This window comes from Jatropha curcas, chromosome 1 (assembly GCF_041381405.1).
Source record: "Jatropha curcas cultivar XTBG-Jc1 chromosome 1, XTBG_Jcur_1.0, whole genome shotgun sequence".
NCBI classification, from domain to species: Eukaryota; Viridiplantae; Streptophyta; class Magnoliopsida; order Malpighiales; family Euphorbiaceae; genus Jatropha; species Jatropha curcas.
In genome coordinates this window covers 9,434,714-9,443,072 of record NC_143151.1, presented here as the reverse complement: position 1 = coordinate 9,443,072, position 8,359 = coordinate 9,434,714, and positions in this window count along the sequence as shown.

The following is an 8,359-nucleotide window of genomic DNA, read 5'->3' as shown; positions in this document are numbered from 1 at the left end:
TAAAGGAGATTCGCTGTAAGGTAAATAAAATTTAAAGTAAAAATAGAAGAGATCAAACACAAAATTCAAGTGAAAAGAAATCAGAGGATTAAGCTACTAGGGAATTTGATTTCACTTAATTCTATCCAGCTTATTCTATTAGTTCATTAATCAATTTTAATTGTTCAAGTAGGAGAACAACCCTAAAGTCACTAACAAGCTCTCCCGATTTATTGTTAGTTATTCTAATCCAGTTCAATTACCTATCTTTAATAGTGAAATTAAACATAAATCAGATTATTAGGTTTTATGGTTGTTTTGTGAGTTCACAACTTAAAAATTTATTAACTTATGAAAACCTCCCTTGAGTCAAACCATATAGCTTCCGCATCAAGTTATTATTCTCAAGTAAATTATTATCTTTTTTCATATCAATAACCCTTCTCCCGAATGTAATTATTGAAATAATTCAATCCAGGGGAAAATTTCTGCCTGGACGCCTTAAGCACAATAATAAGTTATAACAAGAACAAGGAAGAATAAATCTAATATTATAAACTGGAATCGAATTAAGTTACATCAATTCCCTAGTATAAGGGTTTAGCTAGACATAGTAATTAAATTAAACTCAATCATACTTGAATCATTCATCATAATTAAAGACAATAAAGAAAGAAACAAGATGAAGGGTTTAGAATAAAAACTGTATCACAACTATGTTGATGGCTTCCTTGAATCTTGGCACAATTCTTTGATGCTTGAAATCTTGAGAGAAAGAAAGAATTATGTAAGGAAATTGCATAAAAAAACGAGATTCCTTGTTAGGAGAAGTTCCTCTCTTTATATAGAGTTTTTTTGAAGGCAAGTTTTACTCCTTTTAGGAAATAGAATCCTTATTTAGTGAAAAATCCTTTATAGGAGATCATGACTGTTTAGGTTCTTGATTTCTTCTTGATTAGGACTCCTTTTTCCTCAAGAATAGGTCCAGGTCTTGTTTAGTGTGTTTAGGAAACTCCCCGAGGTCGGCCCATGTGAGAAAAAGCTTGATTTGCGCATTAAATTCCCACTAGTTTCGCCTGCGCAGCACGGGCGTGCTTCCTTGCACGGGCCAGGTGTGCTTTAGTCTGGAAGTCTGGCTAGTGAAGCACGGGGCGTGCTAGGTAGCACGGGCTAGCGAAGCATTGAGGCACGGGCGTGCCACTTAGCACGGTAAGGGCGTGCTTTTCTCTGGAAGTCTGCCTAGAGTTGTCACGGGCGTGCTATGCTTTGACACGCCCTGGTCCCATTATAGCACGGCCGTGCCTTTTGGCACACCCTGGCCGTGCTCTCTTCTGTCTCTCCTTTGGTTTCCTTGGCTTCTAGCACGGTTGTGCTTTTTAGCACGGCCTGGGCGTGCTAGAAGCTAAGTGCCTTGTATTATAAAGTTCTTTTCTGCGCCAAATTTCTGCAATTTTTTTCTTAGATCAAGCGGATTAAAGATCAAGGAAGCTTTTGAACATAATTATACTAAAAGTGATTAAAATCAAATTAAAGCAATAAAACTTACTAAAATTCAAATAAAAATTATATTAAAACACTATAGAATTAACACCTATCACTACTTTTTACAAAAATATAGACCAGCTTATAGCTTGCAAAATGACCAACCGAGTCGGGAGATGTCAAGGCATTACCTTTTCCCTACTATGAAAGCACCACCGTGGCCTATGAAAGCACCACCCCCATCACAACCCCCATCACACAATCGTGGCCTATGAAAGCACCACCCCCATCACACAAATAAGCGCGTCCGCCTATTTATAAGGGCTGATAACCCTAGCATATGATCATAGCTTGACGTAACAAAATCAATCTCATCATACCACGTTTCAATCATGCATAGTAGAGCCCAAATCAAAATCATTCTTTCACAAAAGCAATAATTCTTGATAAAAAACTCTTCATTTCTTAATACCCATCAGTTCAAAATTTCTTAACTTACAACTTACAAAAATTACCACATTCTTCAAAGGAAATAGTGAAAAGATATATATATATATATATACTTAATATAGGAAAATTTTTCATAAATTCCTTTTCTTTTAAAACTTTCTTAACATCATAATGAAATTTATCATAAGAAACTTCTTATCATATAAAATCATACTTTCCTTATTCAAAATTCAAAGCACATACACCTTAAATACCCATTTTTTTAAAAAAAACTCTAAACATATGAAAGTTAGCAAAATAATCATACTTATGTCATACTTATACCATACAAAAAAATAATTAAGTAAGCCTTACCACCCTAGAGTGGTTTGGCCTCTTAATGAAAACCAAGGGGAGGAATTTCCTTCTCCAACCAAGCATACTAACATAACTCTTATGCACCAAGGTATCCATTTCTATCCTCATCATGCATTATCTAAACTAATTCCACACTTTATCCCAAAATTTCCAACAATTTTTCCCATTTATATCCATTTAAACATATCCACAATACCACTTTTCAACCTTATATCTTATTTTTGTCAAATCAATCCTCAAACATATAAATAACCAAGAGAACCTCATCACACATGATTCATACATACATTTATCCAAATAAACCTATGAGTCAAGGCATAGGAAATTTCCAGCATTAAAATATCCTTGACCTTTGCTGTGTTTTTAAGACATAAATTGAGTTATAGGTCTCCCAATTGAATGAAATTAGATTCATTAGAAAGATAAGACAAAATTATAGAAATTTTATGAAGGGACCACAACCTAGATCAATGTGTAAGGTGGCAAATAAAAGCTAGGAACACAGACCAATAGTCCAGACCTGATTCAGAAGAACTAAGTCCAATGTTTATTAAATTACTACTTAACCAAACACTCAAATTAAACCAATCCAAAACCATAGAAGTCTCAAGACACAGGGCAACAACTTACATGAAGAACTCAGAACCTAATCTTGTCATTATAGTGGTCAAAATGGGCACTCAATTCAGTGATGCATATGGCCCGACATAACAGAGTCAGTTTGGGTGTTTCTATCATAATTTGAGCTATATATCTCCAAATTGGACCCAAGAGCATTGGTTGGAAAGCTAAGAAGTAGAGCTACAACTTTCATGAAGGACTCAGACACAAATGGAAAATATAAATGGTCGAAAACTAGTCCTTAATCTCACCTAATAACATTGTTTCCCAAATTCAGCTTACTTTAACCATGAAAAGAACATGAACAACAAAGATACAAGGTAGAGATTTCTACCACATACTAAATACTCATCAAACATCACCCAAGAGCATGTTGTTGCAACCAAAGGTCAACAAATCAATCATTTCATACAAAATCCCAAAATACATGTATGATAGCATAAATGCACAAAATCAAAAATTTAAGTAAGGTAAGTGTGTTTATGAACACTAACCTTAAAAATAAGCTTTAGCAAGCTTAAATTAAAGCTTTCTAAGCTCTAACTTTGCCTTTACTCCATGGTAGAGGTTTCCCCAACCTTTGGCTTAAGTAGAGAATCTCAAACTTTCTTGAAAATAATCACCACAAATCACTTCTCAAGCTTAATTCTCTAAGATTAATTACTTAAATCAAGTTGGGTGGGTTCAATTTGGTGGATTTAACAAGTAAGAAGTGAAGAAAAACAAAGAAGAGAAGAAGAAGAGGAAGTTGGCGTTGAAGAGAAGAAGAAGAAGAGAAAAAGTGGTTGCTCAATAATTGGAGTTGACCTTATAAAGTGATCAAAGGGTATTTTGGTCTTTTCCCACAATTGGATGGCTAAGATTAAGTCAAAGTAATCTCATCTAATGGCTAAAAATATTCTCCAATTCAATTCTTTCACAATATTATTTATCTCCACAAATTTCTCAAATTACTCCATAAAAATAATCCCTCAAATTTCCTTAATTAATAAAGCATCATAATTCACTATTTACTAATTATCTAAATTCTCCAAAAATATTCATTACTTACTTTCTACCCATAAAAATCATGCATACATACTCCAAAAATATTAAAGAAAATATAAAACATATATAGTAATTTTTTCGGACCAAAATAATACCGACTCCCGGACCGGTAGTACTATTCACAGACCGGTGGTACTATTCATAGACTGGTAAATCACTACCCATTCATAGTTAATCATACTCAATATCTTCCTCGAATCTAAATAAAATATTATCCCCCTCTCTGCCCCTCTCTGTAGCACCATTCATGACCCGATAAAATAATATCATTTTAAGATTCGAAAATTTTGGGGCGTTACAGATGGACTCGTTTTTAGTTATGGACTACTTAAGACCAAACTGGAGAGTTATGTATGCCCAAAATGGTGGACCTAGTTATGGACCACTTATGTTCGAACTAGAGTACTGTATATGTCTAAATTGATGGACTTAGTTATGGACTGTTTAAGTCCGAACTAGAGAACTGTATATGTCCGAACTGATGGACTTAGTTATGAAGAAGTAAAAGGAATGCTAAAAAATTTCTAAGTAAGATCCTTCAGAAAAAATTTATTGCATCATGTCTTTCTTACCCTTGTAAGGCTACATTAAATGAAAAAACCTAAGGTCTCTTTATTATTTCAATTTAAAGCTAGTTTACATCTTATTGGGTGGAAATACAATTGCCCTCTTTAGATTGTCTACATTCCATGTTTGAGGTAGCTCAACTCCCTCAGTCTTCCTAAGCTTATATGTACTTGGGCCTATCTATTTATGTGACTTCATAGGGACCTTCCCAGTTTTATCCTAGCTTACCTACCCCTGTTGAGCCTCTAGTTATCTTTGCTTTCCACCATACGCTATCTCCCTCTTTGAACTGCTTGCTTTGAACCTACATGTTGAAGTCTCTTCTCATCCTTTGCCTGCATGCCTTGGCTCAGACTGCAGCATCTTCTCTAAGCTCTTCTACTAGGTTTACATTGATTTTCAAATCTCATTATTTTCGAGCTAGTCATGTTTCCATCTTCTTTTATTGGGAATACCAATTTCTACCGGTACCACCACTTTAGTCCCATATACAAAGGAGAAGGGGGTTTGTCCTGTCTCTTATCGAGGTGTGGTCCTATAAGCCCATAGCACGCTATTTAGTTCTTCTGTCCAGTTGGCTTTTTTCCCATCTAACCTCTTCTTTAAACCTTATAGGATGGTTTTGTTTGTAACTTCAGTTAGGCCATTAGTTTGGGGATGAGCCACCGAAGTGAAATGGAGTTCGATATGTCAGTATTCATAAAAGGATCTAAAGGCTCTTGAGTCGAACTATTTACCATTATCAGTGATAATCTTATGGGGGTACGTCATACCTGAATATTACATTATTCTTGGAAAGACTAATCATCCGAGCTGGAGTAATAGTGTTGAGGGCCTAGACTTCTATCCACTTAGAGAAGTGATCAATTGCATATGTCTGAACTGATGGACTCGGTTATGGAGAAGTAAAAAGAATGCTAAAAAATTTTTAAGTAAGATCCTTCAGGAAAAACTTAATGCATCATGTCTTTCTTACCCTTATAAGACAAAATTAAGTGAAAAAAACCTGAGGTCTCTTTATTATTTCAATTTAAAGCTGCTTTACATCTTAATAGGTGGAAATACAATATACCCTCTTTAGATTATCTGCATTCCATGTTCGAGGTAGCTCGGCTCCCTCAATCTTCCTAAGCTTATATGTACTTGGGCCTATCTATTTTGTGACTTCGTATAGACCTTCCTAGTTTTGTCCTAGCTTACCTACCCCTGCTGAGCCCTTGGTTATCTCTACTTTCCGCTATACTCTATCTCCCTCTTTGAATTGTCTGCTTTGAACCTGTCTATTAAAGTATCCTCTCATCCTTTGCCTACATGCCTTGGCTTAGACTGCAGCATCTTATTTAAGCTTTTCTAGTAGGTCTAGGTTGGTTTTCAAACTCTTATTGCCGAGCTCGTCATGTTCCCCTGTTCTTTTACTAGGAATACCAATTTCTACCGATACCACTACTTCAGTCTCATATATAATGGAGAAGGGAGCTTTTCCTGTCGCTTGTCGAGGTAAGGTCCTATAAGCCCATAGCACAGTGTTTAGTTCTTATGTCCAGTTTGCTTTTTCCCCATCTAACCTCTTCTTTAACCTTGTAGGATGGTTTTATTTGTAACTTCAATTAGGCCATTAGTCTTGGAATGAGCCACTGAAGTGAAATGGAACCCTATGTGTCAGTCTTTACAAAAGAATCTGAAGGAAGTCAAACTATTTACCATTATCAGTGACAATCTTATGGGGTACGCCATACTTGAATATTACATTGTTCCTGAAGAAGCTAATAATCCACGCTGGGGTAATAGCGCTGAGGGCCTTAACTTCTATCCACTTAGAGAAGTGATCAATTGCATATGTCCAAACTGATGGACTTAGTTATAGAGAAGTAAAACGAATGCTAAAAAATTTCTAAGTAAGATCCTTCAGAAAAACTTAATGCATCATGTCTTTCTTACCCTTGTAAGGCTATATTAAATGAAAAAACCTAAGGTTTCTTTATTATATCAATTTAAGCTGCTTTACATCTAATTGGGTGGAAATACAATATGTCCTCTTTAGATTATTTGCATTCCATGTTTGAGGTAGCTCGGCTCCCTCAATCTTCATAAGATTATATGTATTTGGGCCTATCTATTTTGTGACTTCATAAGGACCTTCCCAGTTTTGTCTTAGCTTCCCTACACCTACTGAGCCCTCGGTTATCTCTATTTTTTGCCATACTCTATCTCCCTCTGTGAACTGTCTGCTTTGAACCTGCCTCTTGAAGTATCTTCTCATCCTTTGCCTGGATGCCTTGGCTCAGACCGTAGCATCTTCTCTAAGCTCTTCTGCTAGGTCTAGGTTGATTTTCAAACTTTCATTGTTGCCGCGCTCATCATGTTCCCCTATTCTTTTACTAGGAATACCGATTTCTACCGGTACCACTACTTCGATCCCATATACAAGGGAGAAGAAGGTTTGTCCTGTTGCTTGTCGAGGTATGGTCCTGTAAGCCTATAGTACGCTATTTAGTTCTTCTGCCCAGTTGGCTTCTTCCCCATCTAACCTCTTCTTAAAACCTTGTAGGATGGTTTTGTTTGTAACTTCAATTAGGCCATTAGTTTGGGGATGAGCCACCGAAGTGAAATGGAGCCCGATGTGTCAGTCTTCGCAAAAGGATCTGAAGGCTTCTGAGTCGAACTATTTACCATTATCAGTGACAATCTTATGCGGTACGCCATACCTGAATATTACATTGTTCCTAAAGAAGCTAATTATCCGAGCTGGAGTAATAGTGCTGAGGGCCTCAGCTTCTATCTACTTAGAGAAGTGATCAATTGCAACTACTATGAATTTTGTTTGCCCAATTGTTACAGGAAAAGGTCCTAGTATGTCTATCCCCTATTGAGTAAAGGGTCAACCAGAGCCTAAGGGCTGTAATTTTGAGGAAGGCTTCTTGGGTACACGATCATGTTTTTGACAAGTAGTGCAATGGCGAACATCTTTCCTCATTGTTGGCTAGTAATACCCTAAGAGTAGTATTTTCCTAAGCATTGCATTCGAGCCTTCATGTGCTCCACAAACACCCTCGTGGATCTCCCTTATAATGTAGTTAGCTTCTTCTTCAGTTAGGCACTTTACTCAAGGATGTGACTTTGATCTCCTATAGAGTTCACCATTCTCAAGTGCATAGTTTATAGCTTTTTTACAAAGTTTGATCACTTCTTGGCTATTATCAGGTCAGACGTCATTCTGTATGATGTCAATAATTGGACTCATCCAATTGATGTTAGATTCAGACATGAGGATTTCATTCAGCTAATAGCTTGGCTAGTTTTGATGCTCGAGCATCACTTCCCTCAGTAATTCTTCTTTCTGTATTATGGCCTTGGCTATGGTATCTGCTTCCTTGTTATTTGCCCGCTTTATTTAGGTTATCCTCCAAGTACCACCTTCATCTTCTAGTTTGTGTAAAAGAGATAACGCTAGGGAGTGGTTCTTGGTTAGGTTCGTCTCTTTGGAGATGAATGTGGTTGTAATTTGATTAACCACAAGCTGTAAGTCCAGGAAAATATGAAGTATTGTGGTTTATACCTCGAGGGCTAACTTAAGCCCTGTGATTAAGTCTTCATATTCGGCGCCATTGTTAGTTATTGTAAAGTCTAGGCACAAAGCATATTGCACATTTATCTTCCCTAGCCCTTATAGTACTATCCCTGCGGTAGCCCCCGAACTTCCCAAATCCCCATCAGTGTGTGATCGCCAAGTGTTATTGTTTGAGTTCGGGACTTTGGCTTCCATTTCGCCCTCTTCACATTCTTCGGAGAACTCAGCTGGGAAGTTTATGTGTACTTGTGCTTTTATAGCAATACAAGGTGCATACTTGATGTCAAA